The 21,229-nt window shown below is 36.3% G+C and overlaps 1 protein-coding gene across 8 annotated transcripts in view; it reads right to left on the minus strand.

The window, feature by feature from the left end:
* Positions 1-21,229, minus strand: part of LOC139450021 (protocadherin-9-like) — a 168,959-nt gene that overhangs the window by 44,450 nt on the left and 103,280 nt on the right. For all 8 annotated transcript variants that reach the window (XM_071231650.1, XM_071231641.1, XM_071231643.1 and 5 more), the window contains one exon: positions 16,733-16,765. The gene's annotated coding sequence lies outside the window, so the exon portion shown is untranslated. The remainder of the gene's footprint in view (positions 1-16,732; positions 16,766-21,229) is intronic.

The following is a 21,229-nucleotide window of genomic DNA, read 5'->3' on the forward strand; positions in this document are numbered from 1 at the left end:
AACATGAATGATCTAATTGTGGCAGTTAATTATGAATAAGAAACAGGACCCAACCCTTACTAAAGCAAGTATCCGTGCAACTGTCTTAGTCATTCCCTGAGGTAAACAATACCTATCTCATGAATAATTAGTCTTTTTTGACACATCCTTATAATGAGGGAAATCCGACAAGCCTCAGAACAAACCTAGCATGAAAAACAAACTATTCTCATGTCACACTGAACTTCGAACGGTGTAACAGTGCAGAACGGAAATTTTCTTCTTGAATAGATCACATTTCCAACCTATACAGAAGACATATGTATTGCAGGCATGAACACACTGGCCGAGTCACTACAATTAGTTACGCCACTCTTTCTGTACCGCTGGCTGGATCATCAAAAATTCATATCTATTGTTCAAAGAATGAAAATAGTCCTGTTTAGAAATCGACCAGAGATGCAATATTTCTTCTTAAGTATCACACCTCATGATATTATGTGGCAGCAAGGAGTGAAGGTTAACATATTGATTCCTATGTTTCCAGATGGTGTTTATCAATACAATAATGCTATATGTAACTGTGAATTTTCACTGTTGGGTAATCAAGCAGATCTTGTTCACAACTAAAATTTACATGCACTAGTTACTCCAATATGCTAATTATTATAATAGCATATACCGGTAGCTGATTACGTTTTTGGGACCCGTATGTTGAAAACTACAATGGCTGCCATTAATATACATACAACAATCAGTAAACAAATTCAATCAATTCAGTTAAAGTAACCAGAGAAATTTCAATTCTAAATTCATATTTTCAATTTCAATTTCATTGTCTATAAGAATCGGAGGTTTTAATTTATTAAATAATGGATTAAATACTGTTAACACTTGGGATAAAGGTTAACAAAATATTAAATTTTTTAAATTACATTTTCGATCAAATATTAAATTAAATATTAAATGTTCTGTTTTGTTAGTAAGCTCCTATTAAATATTAATAAAATGAGAAAAAAACAGCTCAAGTCACTGTTGTTGTTTTTTCATAAATTAAACTGACACCCCCTTTTCCATTCTCATAAGAAATACCTGCTAAAAGCAGAGGCCATTGTGTAAATTAAACATTCTCATAAGATATACCTGCTAAAAGCAGAGGCCATTGTGTAACATCACAGTATCAACATATACTACCCAAAAGAAGTAAAGGACCACCCTATTCATTCTTATTACTAAAGTAAATGTGTCCTGGCATGACAGATTAACTACAGTAATATGAAAGAACAGGATGGTCCTTTACTTCTTTTGAATAGTATAGGTAAGGACACCATCACACCAACACACACACCAACACCAACACACACACCAACACCAACACCAACACACCGACATCCCAACACCAACACCAACACCAACACCCACACCCACACCACAATGGGTATGACAATTAAGTGAACAATTTGACCACTTGGATACCTTGCAGCAGTAGAAACTAATAGTTTTTGTCCACTAGTCCTTATAATGATAACAAATAGCAAAACCCTTAAAAACGGTAAATTTCTACTAGTCCTTATGATACCTTAACTATTGGGCAGTTTGGTAAGGACTACAGGACCAGTGACAATTTCTAACGCTGTCTTACCACAGCTAAATATATTGTAAAGGTATTCTTTTCAATACTATTCAACTGCCAAAATATATCAAGATTAGCTTTAGCCAAGAGCTTGAGATAAACAACTCCTGTATGTTTATGGTTATAATTTCATAACATTTCTTTCCGCAAACACCTGGTGTCCCAGATTTTCAGCTATCCATTTATATAATTTTTACCACAGTTTTGCCCTTTACACCTAATGGATCCTGTTTGTAGGATGATTGAGACTGGTGTTGGCATTGATGTGCTATGTTTACTAACAGCAGGAATAATACTAAAAATATATACCAACCACAAACAAACAACATTTGTCAACCTATATTCTTATCACTCTTAATTCAGGCTCCTGTAAGTCCTGGGTGTTTTATGGGTGGGATTAATTACTTGATTGGTCAAATTAATTATTGAGGTAGTCCCAGTCTTCACAGATGGTGAATGGTGAAGGGTTAATGTGTCCCTTGAGGCGTGGATGAGTCTGACACACGGATCCCCCTACCCACAACTTGTAAATGTCCACTGTTATTAATGTTTATCACTGTAGTTTCAAGGGATGCTATTTATTCAAATGTCAGGTCACTAGCAGGTGTTTTGTGTTTTTCTCTCTCACATCTTTGTTCATTTAGTTGTGAAACAAATGTTAGCGCTGCGTAATATAAGAACAATGAACCTGGGTGATAATAACGGTTAATCACAAACTGGAAATTTGTTTCCAGAAAAACAAATAAATAAACAGAAGGTATTCATGTCTTGATATGAGATTAAAGAATAATTATTTTTAGAATTAAAAACTGACAGTAAGTGCATGGTGGGAGATTTTGAGATAAAATGCTGCTCAACACATTAATTCAGTTATATCAGTGTGAAGGAAATATGAAAATGAAGTAGGAAATAAGTGTTTATCTTACCTTACACATGAATATCGGATTCTGGTTGGCTGAGGCCCATTCTATTATTTTCAATGTATGCAATAAACATGTAAAGTACATTTCTTATGTTCCCTGTCAAACTACTGGGAGTTACAAATTGTGGTTGGTATGTTACAAATGTATCTCAAATTAATGATGTAAGAAGCTATTTTCCAGGTATTACGGTATTTTCCGAATGAAATAGATCTACAGGGAATTACAGTTTGTTTTCAGTCAGGGATATATTGCTTAGTGCGGTGTTACACAACAAACAAACCTTGGTGAAACCAATGAATCAGGGGATGGTGCCAACCAGACCAAGGATCATAATCTAGGAGAATCTAGGATTCAAATTACACAAGGAAACAAAGGGCAACAACTCTGTCCCGAGAATCAATACACCTTCAACTGTGTGTCTCCTAAAGGACATTGAAGCCATTGTTGCTCTGACCTTTTAAGGTTTGAAAGTTTACATTGTAGGCTTAAAATGAGCTTCATGGTAGATAAAAAAAACTTTGTTAGAACATTTCTGGCCTGTTACCAAAAGTTCAAGCAGATTTCAGCAAGCACATTGAAAATATCACTGAATGGCACCATTTCCCTTTTAGCTAGTAATAAAAATGTTTTACTTCAAAGTAATTTCAACCAAATGAAAAAAAAAGACAATGAGATTGCTACTTTACAAACCTTTAAGTCTGTCACCAGGTGAAAATTAAAGTCCTAAAGATAGTATTTATCTCAATCAGATCATCAAGACTTCAATTTTTCAAGCAACCAAACACCAATTTAGCTCTGAGGGTTAACAGAGTCTATTCCATGCTTGCTATGAATCTTCCTCACGTTGTGAGAAATCCAATTCATTAAGTACTTAATTGTCTACCTGTTTACTATTGATGTGGAACATAGTGGAGCGTCTAAACGAAAAACACTAATGTACACTTGAGTCAGTATCGATTCCAGTTAAAACCCAAGTAATTCCTTTTATGTCTCAATCCACAAAACCTGATGCAACTTATCACCATGGCAACTCAACAAACATCTGCCAATAATCATGTAACCCATGACATGACAATATGATCAATTTTTATGTCCTTGCGGTGACATGGATTTCTCATAGAAATTGTCATGTCCATTCTGCTCGATAATATAGAACACTCGTTTGGCAACGCCCACATACACTGTCACAAATTAGTGTAATTAGGGCAATTAAGATGATGCATTGGTTTAGCAGCTTCCTCATCCTTATTTACGCCCGAGATTAAAAAAACAAACCATTTAAAGGCGCTTAAAAAGGCTTAAAGCACAGAAATTACCTTGAATCCTGGACAGTAAAGATCGATCAAATTGTTTTTACCAAGGTTTGTACTTCATTATACTAATATTGATGGCGGAACTTGGAGACAGAGCAGCATCTTGGGCTAGTGTATATTGTTACACATGCAGCCATTGTGGAGGAGCATAGATGTACAATGTATACAATCAACGTCTTGTGTATATCATTGGAATTCATTTTTAAGTACTATTAGATATTTAGCCTTCTAACGCCTTTGTGTAGTGTATACACCTGTGTCATCCTAGAAATCAGCAATTTAGTTTGGTTTAATCCTGCTTTGAAAAATATTACATTTAAATTATGATGTGTCAGTTTGATGGGGGTTTAAGCTTGAAATGGTAAAGGTCTTATGTACCATTTCTGCTGATGAAACTAGAACCATAATTCAAACCCACAATCAGGGGCATCATTTGGGGATATGAAAACAACACAACCTGATCCTGGAAGTGAATAATCCCGAGTGACTGAGTGAGTAGGGTTTTACGTCGCTTTTAGCAATATTCCAGCAATATCATGGCGGGGACACCAGAAATGGCTTCACACATTGTACCCATGTTGGGAATCGAACCCGGGTCTTTGGCGTGACGTGCGAATGCTTTAACCACCAGGCTACCCGACCGCCCCCCTGAATGCTAAGGAGAGCCAGATAATACAGATTTGTTGCAGAGCCAAGACTCTTTTTATACAAGCATAAGGATTTAATAAGATAGACATTACATTTGTGTTGGTTTATTCGTAAGTGCGAGGGAGTGAAATTGCAACATTTCATTATACTGATACATGTTACAAACAACAATCTTCACGAACAAATTTGGCTTTTATGGAGTACTCAAAGTAAACAAGTTTGCAGACAAGCAATTCACCACATTAACCATCAGCCAAGATGAAAAGCCATTCATGTGTGTATCTGTAGAGGTAACACTTTACCTGTCGTCGATTGCTACTACAGGTAAATCCATGATTAATGAGGCCCCAGTAACAATGGGCAGAACGCAGGTCAAATCTCATCAATAATGCACATTGAATGTAATCATTTTGGGCCCCGCTAAATTAAAAGGACAGTGGAAACAAACTGAGATATTGATCTGGCATGCTGTTAGAGTTTATTTACAAAACAAAAAAAATCATAGATAAAGGTCTAGATTAAAAGGTGTTTGTCCAGAAGGTATTGTTCGGAAATATCAAGTTACACTTTAAGTGAAAGAAATATGATCTTGTTTACAACAAAATACTAATAGCTGCATTTATGTTACCCTATCAACAGCTTAAGAACCCAAACCTATCATTATGACTGTCAAATCTCTCTCTTTTCAAGATTTTCACAGGTTTTGATTGTAACTGGTCGGGAAATGGACTATAATCTGCCAGATGGACGACCACATGACCAATCAGTGAAGTCCAATTGGATGACCTTAATTACAGTATACGGGTGACCTGTCCTTGCAATGGTTTCAGCTGTTAATCTTGACCAAATAATACACCACCATCCAGAGGTGACTTTCCAATAACACGACCTTGCTCTCAAATTTGTATAAACAATTGAGCGGCGTGTCTAAATTCTGTCCATACATGCAACTGCTGCTACCAAATTCAATTCATTCATTTGACCATAGCCACCAACGGTGACCTGTAAGCCCTTTAACCCCACATCCTGTGAGCAGACGTCATTGGCTTCTGATTTGACAGTCATTGTTGTGGTTCTCTCCTGCGCCATTGAGTCCTGTCCTCCATAACCACCATGACAAATGGACAGTTTTGATCCCATGGCCAGCAGAAAAAAGATCACTGAACACATCAGTACAAAAGGTGCAGAGACCAATGGAAAAATACAAAGATAAAGCAATGATGGATGTTCCAATGATGGGATGGAACTCTCTGCATGATTAAAGATTGTTGAGCAGGACAGAGATGAACTAATCACTGGACAATGCCGTGGCTCTCTTCAACAGAAGGGTCACCACAGTCTTTCGCAAATCTATGCCCCTTCAGCTCAATCATTAAACCATTATGAATCCTGGCTGTTGGCTAGACATGACATGCTATTTAAGTCTCAAGAGGCACATAAGTTAAATTATGCAATATGGCAGACTACCTTTGAGAGGTCAATTTATTGGGAAGTACCATCAGGATCCCCATCTTCCACCCAAATTCTCAGTGGAAACGTGGGATCAATAGAAACACTGTTTTTATTCATCAGGTTCAAACATATACTGAATTTTTTTCTGAATTAATGAAATCCCATCACCTACTGTGTGATTCTAGAAAGACGTTTTACAATCAATTTGAAAGTATTTCTTCTATCATTTCAATTCTATTTCTAGGAGTATTCAGGGTCGGTCCATTTGAGAAGGAAATGCTCGATAAAACTTCAGTAATTTACACCTGATAAGAAACCACACAAGCTATCTAGCACCTTTCCATTGTTCCACTAACGTTCAGTTTTCAAGCTCTGTGAATATCAGTTATAAATATATAATAAGCCTTAATCAGCAGGGCCAATGCTAGTATTTCTTATCAATTAAACATACACTCTGCCATTAAAGTTGCAGACTCAAGCCTATCCAAGTCTTCATCAATTTCCATGGAAGGAGGCAGAAGGGATATACACTGTGGCAAGATGCAGGCAGTGTGTCTTTATTCATGAAAGATGCATCATTTATTTGAGATTATTTTATGTACACAACAGCGACATGTTTTAATATTGTCTTAAGGCTAAAGGAAAGCATGGACTTCACATCATATTTTATTTCCAATTCACTTGAATAGTGAGAGAGTGAGTGAGTGAGTGAGTATGGTTTTACGCCGCTTTTAGCAATATTCCAGCAATATCACAGTGGGGGACACCAGAAATGGGTTTCACACATTGTACCCATGTCGGGAATCGAACCCGTGTCTTTGGCGTGACGAGCGAATTCCTTAACCACGGGGCTACCCGACCGCCCCTCACTTGAAGAGATTCAAAAAGATTGGATAGGACGTCATTTTTGTTCAGCTAATCATAATGAAAGCACTGATACCCAAACCTTTAGTTAACCCTTTTAATGGCTATAGCCTCGTTTGAATTGGAGGGTGCCAGTTAATGTTTGTTTGTTGTTTAACGCCGCACTCAGCAATATTCCAGCTATATGATGGCGGTCTGTAAATAATCGAGTCTGGACCAAACAATCCATGGTCGCCTTTAATGGCAAGCATGGGTTGCTGAGGACCAATTCTACCCGGATCTTCATGGGTCTGCTAGTTAATGACAACATCAATACAACTATGTTAATTATATGTTACAGAATAACATTACAAACAGCATTTTCAAAAACACTACCATGCATAGCTGTGGACTTTTTGCATAATGTGATGGGAAACGCTTTTGAAAATGTCAAATGTCAAATGACTGTAAAAACTGTCAATTTTCATGTAAAAAAACTCCTTTGCACACAGCCAATAATATTACAGAAATCAAATATTCATACATGAATTTATGACTTTGTGGAGCTTCGCTGATTTTATCATTGATGGGTGCAATGATAAGTGCCTTAATGGTATGGAGGCCTCTTATCACCTTGTTGCTTCCTTGGCAACCTTATCTGGGAACAATTACTGAAAATGCCAAAAGACATAGAATACACTGGAACTTAAAGCATGGCTCCGCCCACTATCTATAGTTTATTCCATGAATGATTTGAAAATAAAATTTGAAAACAAATTTTTCATTGATTTTCACAAAACATATTTGGAGTAAGTGTCCATAATGAATGTGTATGGTATGGTAGGTGGGTGTGCTTGGTATGGGGTGGTTGGGTGTGCGTGGTATGTTGGGAGGTATGGGGGGTGGGGGTGCATGGTATGGGGGGTGGTATGGGGGTGGGTCTGCATAGTATGAGTGGGCGAGGTCCATGTGGTAGTTGTATACTGAATAAGATAAACTATTAAAATATCGAAGTTTAACATGGCAAATAGGCAGTTCTGAGAATAGTGAAACTCTTCTCACGCCTTGCGTCATCTGGTAATGTGGAACATGAGGAATTTCTATTGACATCCACTGGAATATATTGTAACATTTCCCAATAAGGAAACAATGAATCATGATTATTTATTACCAAAGTTGTTTTTGTTGCTAAAATGTGACTTGATTTTCAGTAAATCAGTTGCTAATGGATTGTTAAACTTAGTCCACAACATTATTGGCTACTGCAGGGTATTGATCAAGCTAATTCTAATAAATTCTTTATATACACCATCATAACATTTTTTCTACACAAGGATGAGAACAATTATTGCAAAAGTTTTGGACAAGGTGGCTGATGGTGTTTAACATATACATCACAAATCACTTAAATTGCCATAACTGAATGCCCAACACCTATCAAATTGGCATTGAGCCAACATCTAAGAACCTTCTGCGCGTTAAACTTCAATTTTATATCCAAGTTGTACTCAGTCAAGTAGCAGCCAAGATACCATGAAAATAATCCCTATCACTTTACGATATTTGCAATCATCTGTGATGAAAGTTTAATGAAGAAGGATATCTTCCCTGAATTTATGACGATATTGATATCACATGGACCGGAGCACAAGCACACACCATATTATCAGTGAAAGTTTTACCACATTATCAGTTTAATGCATTAATGTTTCAAAAATGTTAAAGAAATCAACCATGGCTTCAACTTTATATTGTTGAATAATTAATTTTCTTCAAAACATACAATAAAGATAACTATTTAGTATGAAACAGAGGTATTAAAGTTTAAAATCTGTTCAAAGGTATCTTTAAAGTGCTATCTGAGACTCAGTTCTTTATCAGTTTTAATTGAGATAGCACCAAGATGTATTTTAAATTCTAAAATTGTCAAATTTAAATGCAAATAAATGTTCAAAAATCAATTTGGTGCATCTTAGTGTACCAGTATACTATTTTATGCTATAATTCTATCACAAGATGGGAAGACTTACAAACAGTAAATGAAAGTCTCAAATTTCAAAATAAAAGCTGAATATTACGTAGTATATACTTATTGTACTTGGAAAATATATGCACTTATGGCAACATGGGATATATTTAATAGCAGCTGGTTGGTAGTAGTGACTATTTATATGGGTATATCAGTGCATTGTGAGCTTTCATATGACGATACTATACATGTTTTTTTCTGTGTTGATACACGATTATTCACTTGCTGAAATAAATTACAATATGTTTTATGACTCCACTACAAACATCTGGCGACACTGATTTTCAGCAATCCATTCATATACCTTTCACTGCTATTTTGCCTTTTACACCCAATGGAATCTTTCAGCAGATAATCTAGACTGGTTATTCTCTGGCATTGATGTTTTATATTTACTTTAGTTGGCTCTCATAGGATACAGGCAATTCACCCTTACATCCAGAATTGAACAAAAGAGTGCAATACAGGTACTTATTACCTATGAGGGCAAACATATTGGGGTTCATAAAAATCATATGTGCCCTTCGGTCATATCACATATGCGACAACAGTGTATTGTTTCCGTCATCCGGAAGGCATTTATGACGTCATTTGAATCTTATTGTGACGTGAGGTCGGAATGACGTCACAGTAGAAACGATGTCATAGCTGAAGATCGTTCATGTCATTTGACAAATTGTTGTTCCGCTGATGTTGCGACTTGCTGTCCTTACAGGTTAACACTAAAATTCATGCTGTGTCAAGGCTTAGAATTAATCTTATCTTTGCTGTCAAAAGATAAATTGTCTGCATTAATAAAATAAAAATAATGCTTTCATAGGATTGTTTTGGTTGTGTATGAATTTCCATATTGCATGATCAAAACATATCAGTATCAATGTGCCTATGTGGAAAATCAGATCACCTACATCAAAAAGTGAACCAGTTGACTACCAGAATAGCCTTTACTACCAATCATTGACAAGGATACTGTCTAAAAAGTGTACAAACAGAATTCTAGATTGTCTTCTTAACAAGAATGGCCCACTTGCACAAAGCAATTTTACGACTACTACGGCTGTGAACTTGTAGGTTACTTCATGGCAATACCACTATGAATGATTCATCTTGGGGGGCACAGGCCGGGAAACTACTGGCACTGCTTCTACGACAGTTGATACTGACAAATGGTAATTTGTTGCTTAGAAACTACAGTATATATCTGTGTGTCTGGGTCATGTGTCAGGGTTATATACACATGTGCCATTTACACTGACAAATTTAGATTAACAAAAACACCATAATGTTTAAAACATGTTTGAAGTTAAACAGAAAATCATTTTGCTGTCACTTGTAAAGTTCGGATGTATTTCATATCCTCATCAACCCTATATTAAAGACAAAGAAATAAAGTGTCATTCACACCTGGTCCATAAATGTTTTTGTAAAACGATTGTCCAAGTTTAATGGAAAACTCATTTCTTAGGAAGTTCAATTTCATCCACACTATGAAAATAAGTGCAGTTTCAGAGGAATCATTTTGATTTGGGAAATAAAGCTTTAATCCTATAAATAAATTGCAAAATATTTATTCTGTAATCGCTAAAATAACACATAAAAATAGCCCCCAAACTGTACTAAAGTAATTGCAAGGAAATGGTAACATCTGCAGGGTGAACATGTCTTAATTGCAATCTTCTTGCAGGAGGTCCAAGCTTCCATATTGATCATAAAAATGGAGTACTTTGATCAATCAAATATTCCAGCGGAAGGCAAAATGACATTTTTAGAAACAACTTTTTAACTCCTAAATTGAATGAATATGAACAACATGAAAAGCTGAAATACAGGAAATATCAAGCCCAACATCCTATCAAATTTAGACAGCTTTTAAAACATTTTCCTTTGCCTCAATCAAAAGGGCTATTACAACTGATGAAACATAATAAGATTTTCTAAAAACAAAGCCACATAAAAATTATGTTTTATGTTGTCAGTAGCAACAATCAACAACATTGACTCCAGATGGTTATGCTCAAATTCTCTATCAAGTGTTCAATTTAAATATGTGTTGTCCATCTTAAGAACTACTGATGCCTTAGTCCATGACCAATTGCACTGCTCTAAATAAACTTTTGCAAAGGAAAAATCCATAGGCTTGAATCAAGTCCCTAGTGTGATGCTGAATATGTAAAGACAAGAATAATTACATCTCCACGTCTGATGGCCGATTACACATTGATTTGTTCCTCTTGTGGTCGTCTATTATTCTAACCTATCTTCCATCCAACTAATTCAATAGTGTAGGGAAACAAGGTAGGCACTGACCGTACCCTAATAAGGATATGTAACCTACTCCTCATTGTTTGCGGAATCAATGTATACCTCAAAAGCATCTTCCTTGGTCAGATAATATTCTCTGTATGATATTGCACTACCACTTGAACAACAATGCCTTTTTTCAGGCTCTTTGAAATCTAAACAAAAAAATTTAAGCTCAGAAGGAACCAGGAGGAGAAATCATTAATTTTCACATCCGTCTCTATGGTTTCTTGATGTTAAACAGAAATGATCCGTACTGTAACAATAATTGCTATGTTTTTATAGTCAAGTATGGATTAAGAGCACCATCAATCAATAGAATTACCTGAGGACATCCTAGAAATGACACACCAAACACTTCTCCCCGCTTCTGATCCGTGTCAAGGCAAACAATAGCTTTCCCGATCTCAGTGAATACAAAAATATCTAATATCTTACAAGTAGCTACTCAGCTGAATTCAATGTCTGGTCTCCTGTTTCGCAAAGACCTCTTCATATTTTTCTGTTTATTAATTTCAAACAATGTACAGTTGATCTTTTTCAACTATCAAAGATGACTTTTAATATTATGTAAGCTACAAAACAATAGTAATAAAAAAGCAGATCATCCATACTCGCATACCATTAGTTACATTTACTCAAAGATCTTACAAAACAAGCAAAGTATTTTAGAATGACTTTCAAATATCCAAAACGGCTTTAAAAATATATTTTCAATTCTACTGATTTATGACAATATTTATTGGATATGATGAAGTATAAACTGGCCTTGATTCGTTGACAGCATACTTTACCTTTTATCGAAACATTATTTTCCTTGTAAAATAATGCAGTACCTTTCATTAAAGTCATTAAAAGTAGACACAAAGATCTTAAACTCTTCAGCCAAGAATAATTTCTCTTTTGTTCAACATGAAAAGCATTAAAAGAACTTAAAAGAACTTAAAACCATTCAAGAAAAGGCTTCACATCATAAAGAGAACATTTCCTTTATAAACTTGCATTTTAAATACCTTTCTGACAAAAATCAAAATTGATTTCTAAGGAAATCTGGTCTTGAAAGCAGCTTTTAAACAGAGTTAATGACTTGACTATTTTCAGAAGTATGAATACATCTTTAGTTGTAATCATTAGAGCATGGTGCCTTTCTGTCCTGTACTCATGTACACACTTCAGATAGTGCTTGTTCAGTAGTTACTAACATATTCTGCCTCTTTGTCAAGTTGTGCGCAACCTTTTGTGAAAGCTTCTATCAACACAGCAAATGAATGACAATAGTATTATGCTTTTCAAATGGACCATACAGTCAGGTTGGTTGTAAATATTGATTGTCTGGAAACAGGAGCTATTAACACGAAACGTTTGTGTATAAAATTGAGTTTTATGTTGTTTTCAACAGTATTCCAGTTGTGTGATCAGCCTATTATGATGCCAGTCCTACATGTTTCCCAAATCAGTGAAATCTGTGAGCATGGGTATTGAGCTCCCAAATGAATGATCTAATCCTCGAGGAAGGTGGTATTCAAACCCATGATCATCAGATCCTGGAATAGCCAAGGGACGCAACTCTGCACACAGAATTGCACTGCCTCCAATAAAAAATTGTTACATGACACTATATGGAACGTATTGACCTATATCTAAAACAAATCATCAACATTAGAGAATAACTAATCTTGATTATTTGCCGAAACAAAGGCAAAATAGCTGTAAAAAATTACATGGATGGATCACTGAAAATCATTGATGACAACAGGTGTTCATGAAGGGGGTAAACATGTCCTGCATTAATTAGTCCATTCATTCAACACTTCATTGCTTAATGTACTTATAACTGAAGCCATAACAATATACAGTAGATAAGAATCAGTCACCTTATAGCACACCATGAGAGCCACGATCTGGACCAGCAGAACACAAATGGCGGAACGTAACACCCTATCATCATAAATATAGGTGAATGCGCTTAATTGGTCAATCATCCAAGTATTAACACCACCGCAGTCAATAATCACCATTTTAAATAAGTAACAGTTTGATATTGGTATAGGTATGCAGTATTAAAACATTCAGCCTTTGAATCTTAGCAGGGTCAAGTCAATGAGTTCACTATTTAAACCTGAAATGAGCTCCATTGAGTGAGTGAGTTTGGTTTTACGCTGCTTTTAGCAATATTCCACGGCAGGGGACACAAGAAATGGGCTCCACACATTGTAACCGTGAACGCTTTAACCACTAGGCTACCCGACTGCCCCTACATTTTCAATGACCCATTTCTTTGTTCTAACCTAAGGGCTAATTTGGATAACTATCAGTATTTAGACTGCACGGAGACAGCCTAAATGATTTAATCTATCTGTTAACAGGGGTAATTCTAACGGTAATGCAAGGGCTATACATAGACAAGACTCAATCAATTGCAATGGCTTTACATTTAACACAGCAATTCCTTTTTAAACATTAATAATCCTGTTTATTGTTTAATAAACCACTCAATGTTCTGCAATAACACAATATTCCCGGTACATGATGACGGTATGATTTTTGTTGTTGCTTAATGCCGCACTCAGCAATATTCCAGCTATATGATGGCTGTCTGTATATAATCGAGTGTGGACCAGACAATCAAGTGATACTTATCATGAGCATCGATCCACGCAATTGGGATCAATGACATGCATTAATCAAGTCAGCGAGCTTGACTACCTGATCCCGTTAGTCGCCTTTTACGAAAAGCATAATCGCCTTTTATGGCAAGCATGGATTGCTGAAGACCTATTCTGCCCCGGAATCTTCACGGGTGATGACGGTATGAAATTATCAAGTGTAGAGCAAACAAACTAATGATTGATATTATGAGCACTGTCCCATGTCATCGAGATCAAATGACATTCAATCAACCAAGTGACAGAGCCTGATCCTCTGATCCATTTAGTCACATCGTACAGCAAGCATAGGGTGGGTGCTCAGGACTTATCTGAACCAGAAATCCCCACAGAGTATATAATATTCATCCTTGCACGACTGTCAATGCAGCCATTTTCAAACAGTGTTTGAGTTTTTCAGGAACTCTGTACATTTCACTTTATATTATATATTGGTCTGATATTTTGATAGGTACCATATCATTTTGCATCTGATAAAGCGAGCTCAGTATCGGTGCTCCAAGGTTGTCACAAACACAAACATTCACAAACATTCCAGGACACCATAGGTTGACAGCACCACTTCCTTGTAAGAGCTAATATGAACTGGTGATTATTTAACTGACTGTACCCCCATCATTGATATTTGCTCATGATATCAACCACTGGTTGGTCTGGCCCAGACTTCATTATTTACAGGTTATAGTGAGTGATCATGGTTTTACACTGCTTTTGTCAATGTTCAGAGTTCACTCATAAAATACAATTTTCCCCATTTGATATTTAAACAATCTTATATATCCCCAAAACACTATAGTGAGTGAGTATGGTTTTACGCCCCTTTTAGCAATATTCCAGCAATGTCACGGCGGGGACACCAGAAATGGGCTTCACACATTGCACTTATGTCGTGAATCGAACCCGGGTCTTTGGCGTGACGAGCGAACACATTAACCACTAGGTTACCCGACCGCCCCAACACGTTATAAAGACATAGCTGGAATACAGCTGATGGAATAGGGAATCCGCAAACTCTTTCACAACATCATTTACCTGGCCATTACATCACCAGAATGTCCACATTTTACACAAACATGGCGTCATGGGAGCTATCATTTCTCCGATTAAGTCCTATCAGAACAAGTTAAGAATACCCAAACAGCCAGGATAATTTGATATGTAACATTAAGCAAGTTAAAGGTTTGCTGGTGATGAAGCGCAAGCTATTCAAGTGTGAAACGTTTTGGATAAAATGTGTTTTTCTTGTTAATTGGTTTTACACGTCATCTGTGTTGTTAGGTGTGACTGTCTGGTCTCCAGTTATACTATAGTAACATAAGGAAAACTCAGTGGCGTGAAACTTTCTCGAGGCAACAACTCTATCCTGTTTCATATCTTGGGAAAAATATAGTAATAAGGAAAGTATGAACATTATATGAGATAAAATTAAAAAATATATATAGCAGTTATTAAACATGTCAATTTCCACTTGGCTATAAAGGCTATTAAGGTATGGTCTATCTATAATATACAGACACAAATACTACTCAAATTGTGATAGGTAACCCAGATATTTCATACTGTCACGAAAACCCCGTTTTTCAACTTTAAATGAATTTCAAATGTTGGTTCCACAACATGAAATATCGTTCCTTTCCTCATCTGGCTATTAGTCACATTCAGTCTTCAAGTGGAATAACAGGAATATATCTATCAAAAGTGGATTCATAGAGTGAGTGAGTGAGTGAGTGAGTGAGTGAGTGAGTGAGTGAGTGAGTGAGTGAGTGAGTGAGTGAGTGAGTGAGTGAGTGAGTGAGTGAGTGAGTGAGTGAGTGAGTGAGTGAGTGAGTGAGTGAGTGAGTGAGTTGGGTTTAACGCCGCTTTTAACATTATTCCAGTTATATCACGGTGTGTCAGCTTAATGTGGGAGGAAAGACCGAAGTGATGCAGGTCTCAGACGTTTACCACTTTGGTGAAACCCACGAGCATGGGTATGGTGCTGACAAATCTAGAAACATAATCGGGGCGAACCTGGGATTCGAACCCACAATGATAGGTTTCTGTCGTGCCCAAGGGACGTAACTCTGCACAGCGAATCACCACGCCTTATACGACTGGGCTACCCGTGCCCCCGGAGTCATATAGAAGGCTTACAGATATGCTTACATACTCTACAGGATATTCATAAGATGGCAAAGAGTAATAGAACGACTTAAGACAGGTTGTTTAATATTCGTATGGAAATAGCATTGTTGAAAGTTTCTACAAGTCAACATGTGGCAACAAATGTCATTACTGTTGGCATCATAAAAAGTAGTTCAATATTGTCTGTGGCATGAAAACATCTTTTCAGTTATTCTACCCCTCTCCACTTAAATCAGACAATTGGGTTTCCTTACTCGGAGACCGCCTGGAGGCTCTGAGGTCAAGAGGTCTAGATTTGAGATTCCACAAGATCAAACACCACTATCATTATAAAAACATTGTTTCTTGTCAGAAGTCTTCAGCACTGTAATCATAAACATGCTTAACTTGATACAAGTAAAAAATTCTCAAGTAATCAAATCAGAAGTGATGTCAACCTGTTTCGTATTCAGCCACATCAGCTAATAAAAAGGGGGTACATTATGCACAACACATATATCATTAGATCTCAATTACAACCAAGTGATAATGCCTCTGGAGGGGTTTCATAACAAAAACACAAAGCAAATTTGGTATTCAAAATTATTAAAATCTAATCCAGACCACCTCAAGTTCAAGAAGAGCTTGTTTCAAAGCATCAGTTCTGAAACTGTCTAACTACATTAAGTTACAAATTTTCTTTTGACAAGACATAAAACTAGTTAAGAGCCATTGGTTAAATCAATAATTGTCAAGATCACAAAACATGGTGATTGATTCAGCTGGCCAGAATATTGAACCCCCATGTGGTTGCACGTGAGTTGTATAAAGGAATAACCTACTTGCTCAATCCTGCCAGCCAATCAATGAAGAACCTGCAAACAGAAGAGAAAATAGTTTTGGACTTTGTTCAGAGTTCACTCACAAAATACAATTTTCCCCATTTGATATTTAAAAATCTTATATATCCCCAAAATACCATAATGAGTGAGTATGGTTTTACACCGCTTTTAGCAATATTCCAGCAATGTCACGGCGGGGACACCAGAAATGGGCTTCACACATTGTACACGTCGGGAATCGAACCTGGGTCTTCGGCATGATGAGCAAACGCTTTAACCACTAGGCCAACCGACCACCCCACCAACACACTAACACTTAAAGATGTAATGTAATGTAATTAAATATCTGCAAACTGGTGATGAATCAACAGCAAATAGTTTCTTTAATTGTCATTAGCATAGGAGTAATGTTGACATTCTAAAAGTCCAGAGACCTTGGGATACTTATAATTAAACAAATTTACAATATACATCTTCATTATTACCTACTTATTGGACATGATGCACAAAGATTTGAATATAGAAGTTGTCTATTTACATAGTATCAAATAAATAAAGGTAGGATCATGTCTATTATTTTAGCCAATGGCATAGCATCTCAGACATCTCCAGCAATTAAACTTTCTTAATTGTACATATACATAGGCAATATATTAGATTCCCAGGCAATACATTAGAAGTTCCACAAAACATATTTATGGATGGCACAAGCTCACCTGAAAAGAAGTTAGTGGCATCCCCCAAATTCAAAGATACAGCTATCTTATTAGAGACTGGTTCTTATCTTTCAAACCCTTTGGAGCAGATATCGCATCAGTTGAGGCATGAAAGACAAGCCTTATCTCCATAAGCTTATTACCTGAACAGGTGAATTTAACGAGCAGATGTTTGTTGCTTTGTGCGAAGTTGTTTCTTTATGTTCATATCTTGTATGATCAATTTCATAGCTTATGCTTCTGTCAGCAAGAGAATAGTCTTAAATAATTGAAACATTACTATGACACAAATAGCTGTCTGGCTACCGTAGATGGTCTTACTTCAGCTAAGCAATACATATGATCAAATTTCTCACTTTTATTTTTGTTCCAGACAATGAGGCCATGTACGCAGCGTCAATATGTATGTATAAGACATGATTTGGTAACTGCTTATGACAACGCTTTCAATGCCCATGTTTTGTTCATGAGTGAGGTCGTTTAGTTTCATGGTAAATAATTTACATGATATAGTATATTCATAGTCTCTGGTAGTTCCATAGGTAATGACTTGTGTACTGTTATCTGTGTTTTAAAGTGTATGAAAAGTTGTACAAATGAGATTAATAAAATATTTGGGTGTGTCTATTTCTCAAATTATGACTTACTTGATGTCAGAGTGGTAATTCAAAATTCAATGTATTAAGCTTCCAGGTGATTGAAGTTTCCAATAATGGATACTTACTAAAGACTAGCCAACTTTACCAACTGTGATTTGCAACTTAAGCTTCTAAATATTTGATTACAATTAAAATATAATACAGACGGGAAGAAAAGATCTAATTGCTATCTTGATGGACATTTGATGCTTATTGAAGGTGGGTATTTGATATGTTAACGCTAATGTTAAAGGTAAAGATTTAAGGTCAATAGATTCAAATTTAGCTGAAAACATCAAGGATCCCAGAATCCTTTAGTCTAACTCTGGGAAACGTGTACAACAGTGTGCATCCATCAAAGATCATATGCAAGACCATACACCTTTATTGATTAAGTTATACAATGTTTACATATTCAGGTAGGTGTAGTCTTATTTGAAGAAAAACTTGCCGTTGACCTACATATATAATGTCAGACAGGTCTTGGTTCTTTCAAACCAAGCAATGTGTTTGCAAAATGAAAAACATAAATAGATCGGAGCATGAGAAACAGCACTAAGCTCTGTCCTTTCAAAAGACGAGTCGCAACCTTTTGGCGTAAGCCATCTATTCAGCGCAATAAAAGATTTCCGGAGGATTGGACTGCTGGGGTTTATGGGAAATTTTCACAATGGCAAACAAGTTTATATACAAGTATCAAGTACAGAATAGCTGTTTGGCACATCACTGAACATGTCTAACAGAGTCTGAATTGGTGGGGATGTTAGCATATTAGAACCCTGAGGAGAATTTTAATTAGGGATCAACACAATAAACTGCAGAATTGAATTAACTTACTTTCCCCACATCCTAATGTTGTAAAGAAATCTGACAATTTCATTAGAACGTCTACCTGAGGGAAACAATCCATCTATGCCACTATGTGTTTTTTAACAAGGTACTAATTTGAGGAAGGCTGTATCTGGGTCCTGATTGTCAGATTGTTTTAAATTGGCTTAAAGGATTACAGATGCAAAATGGTGTCACACTATATGCAATTAAAAATATGGCTGTCTGGCTCTACAGCTCACCTGAACATTTGATATTATAGTACTAGTTTGTAATAAATTTAAGCAAGCTAAAATGCACTAAATACACAAAAAATACTCGCCAAAGGTTCTGCAAATACCAATTAACTAAGACTTGGTTGATATTCCCAAAATTTAAAAAGCACTCGTGATGAATCCTTTATGCATTACGCAATTCATGGATAAAACAGTGAGTTAAAGTCCAGTTTCAACAACTTGAATCAAACTTGCAGGGACTGCCAGTTGGCAAGTATAGTCCATTAATAGTATACTACTCAACTTAAGATAAGGATACCAAGATCAGGCCTGGTGTGACCACGCACCTAAATAACCATTATTTTGGTCCTTAGGTGTGTTGGTATAACAAATCTAAGACAATATTTTATCAAAATGTGAACATTTGAAGCAGAAAAATAGACAGTTTTGTGAAAATGTTGAATACTATGTGTCTGACAAACAATGAGTATCAGTCTCTCCCTACCTGAACACAGACTATTACTATCAAATGCAAAGTGGTATATAAAAGATAGCATACGTACATGCTTTGTGAAGAGAAATGCAAAAGGCAGCAGTCTAATTGGCAATGGAAATCTTTAAAACTTTTGACATTTGTTAGACTTGCAAATAGTCATGAATCAATATAACGTTTCTCCAGATTCCATTAAAGATTTGATTATGGATTTCATTGAAACATCCATTCTCATCAATAGCAGTTTGAAGCTAAAACCTGTGTGCCGAGCAATGCCATCAATAACATAAAATATGTAAACGATCACATTGATTTTTGAGAAATACAAATCGATGTGAGACAAAGTTAGGAGCTCGGCTTCTATCAGTTTATGAGGTACTGATTATATAATGCAACATTGATAGAAAATCAATGGTAGTTTGATGACGCCCAAACAAGTCTTGGAATACAAATATGGTCTGGCAGCAATGGCAACCAGGTATTGATTAATACATTATCTACATAACTGGTGTATATAAGAGGTATGCCATCCTTTACAGACAGGAAGCAGAATATGAGAAGTTCTGTTTCTCTAAACATCCTCACCATGAGTTAGTGAGAAACCTTAAATGTCAATATAAAAATCTCTACTTTTGCTATAATATTCAATTTCCTTGATTAAGTTACGGAAACCCACATTAATCTCCATAGGGTAATACCATCAAGAACACAACATAAATATGAAAATCTAATTTGGAGAAAATGATGTTAGGTAAAAAATGTTAAGATTTTAGGATTTGTCTCGTAAAGGAATACCATAAACATCATGAGATCTCAGATTTAAGCCATTTCTTGTTAAGACAGTGGAATTTAACTAATGCAAGCTTTCAAGCATGAACATGAAAATTAATGGAAAAACACTGGAAGCTGTACTTTAATGGTAATTTATGGTGAGGTCATATGTTGCAACCAGTCAAGGGCCATACCATACAGAGTGTGGCTCGTTGCTTAATGCCGCACTCAGCAATATTCCAGCTATATGACGGCTGTCTATATATAATCAAGTCTGGGGCCAGATAATCCAGTGATTGACATCATGAGCATCGAACCACGCAACTGTGATACAATAGCATGCATCAACCAAGCCAGCGAGGCTGATCACCCGATCCTATTAGTCACTTGTCATGGCAAGCATGGGTTGGTGAAGACCTATTCTACCCCGGATCTTCACAGGTCAACTCCACGCAGTGAATTATGGGGTTCTAGATGACAAGGCAAGCCGTGTCAACAAACACTGATGAAGAGTGAGAATCACAACCAGGAATAATTTGTTTTTAAATTTCAGAGATCGAAGATTGGATATTGAAGGGCAGAAACTTAGGCTAGTGGGCACAGTGAATGTAATGCTATTTATAGCCAACTGGAAAATATAAAAAAAAATTCTGCATTCTTGTTGTTGAACAGTTTTCTGTTATTATGCACTTGTTTATACCAATATAACTTGTAATGTTTCGTATCTCTACAAGATTCACAGCTGAGTATTTTTCCTGGTGCATTTCATTCTGTGACCATTTTGTCCATCTGATCCCCATTTTAGTCAGCTTTTTGTGCTGTACCTTCAGCTGAGA

The sequence above is a fragment of the Haliotis cracherodii genome, unplaced genomic scaffold (genome assembly GCF_022045235.1).
Source record: "Haliotis cracherodii isolate W230 unplaced genomic scaffold, xgHalCrac1.p SCAF_8, whole genome shotgun sequence".
NCBI classification, from domain to species: Eukaryota; Metazoa; Mollusca; class Gastropoda; order Lepetellida; family Haliotidae; genus Haliotis; species Haliotis cracherodii.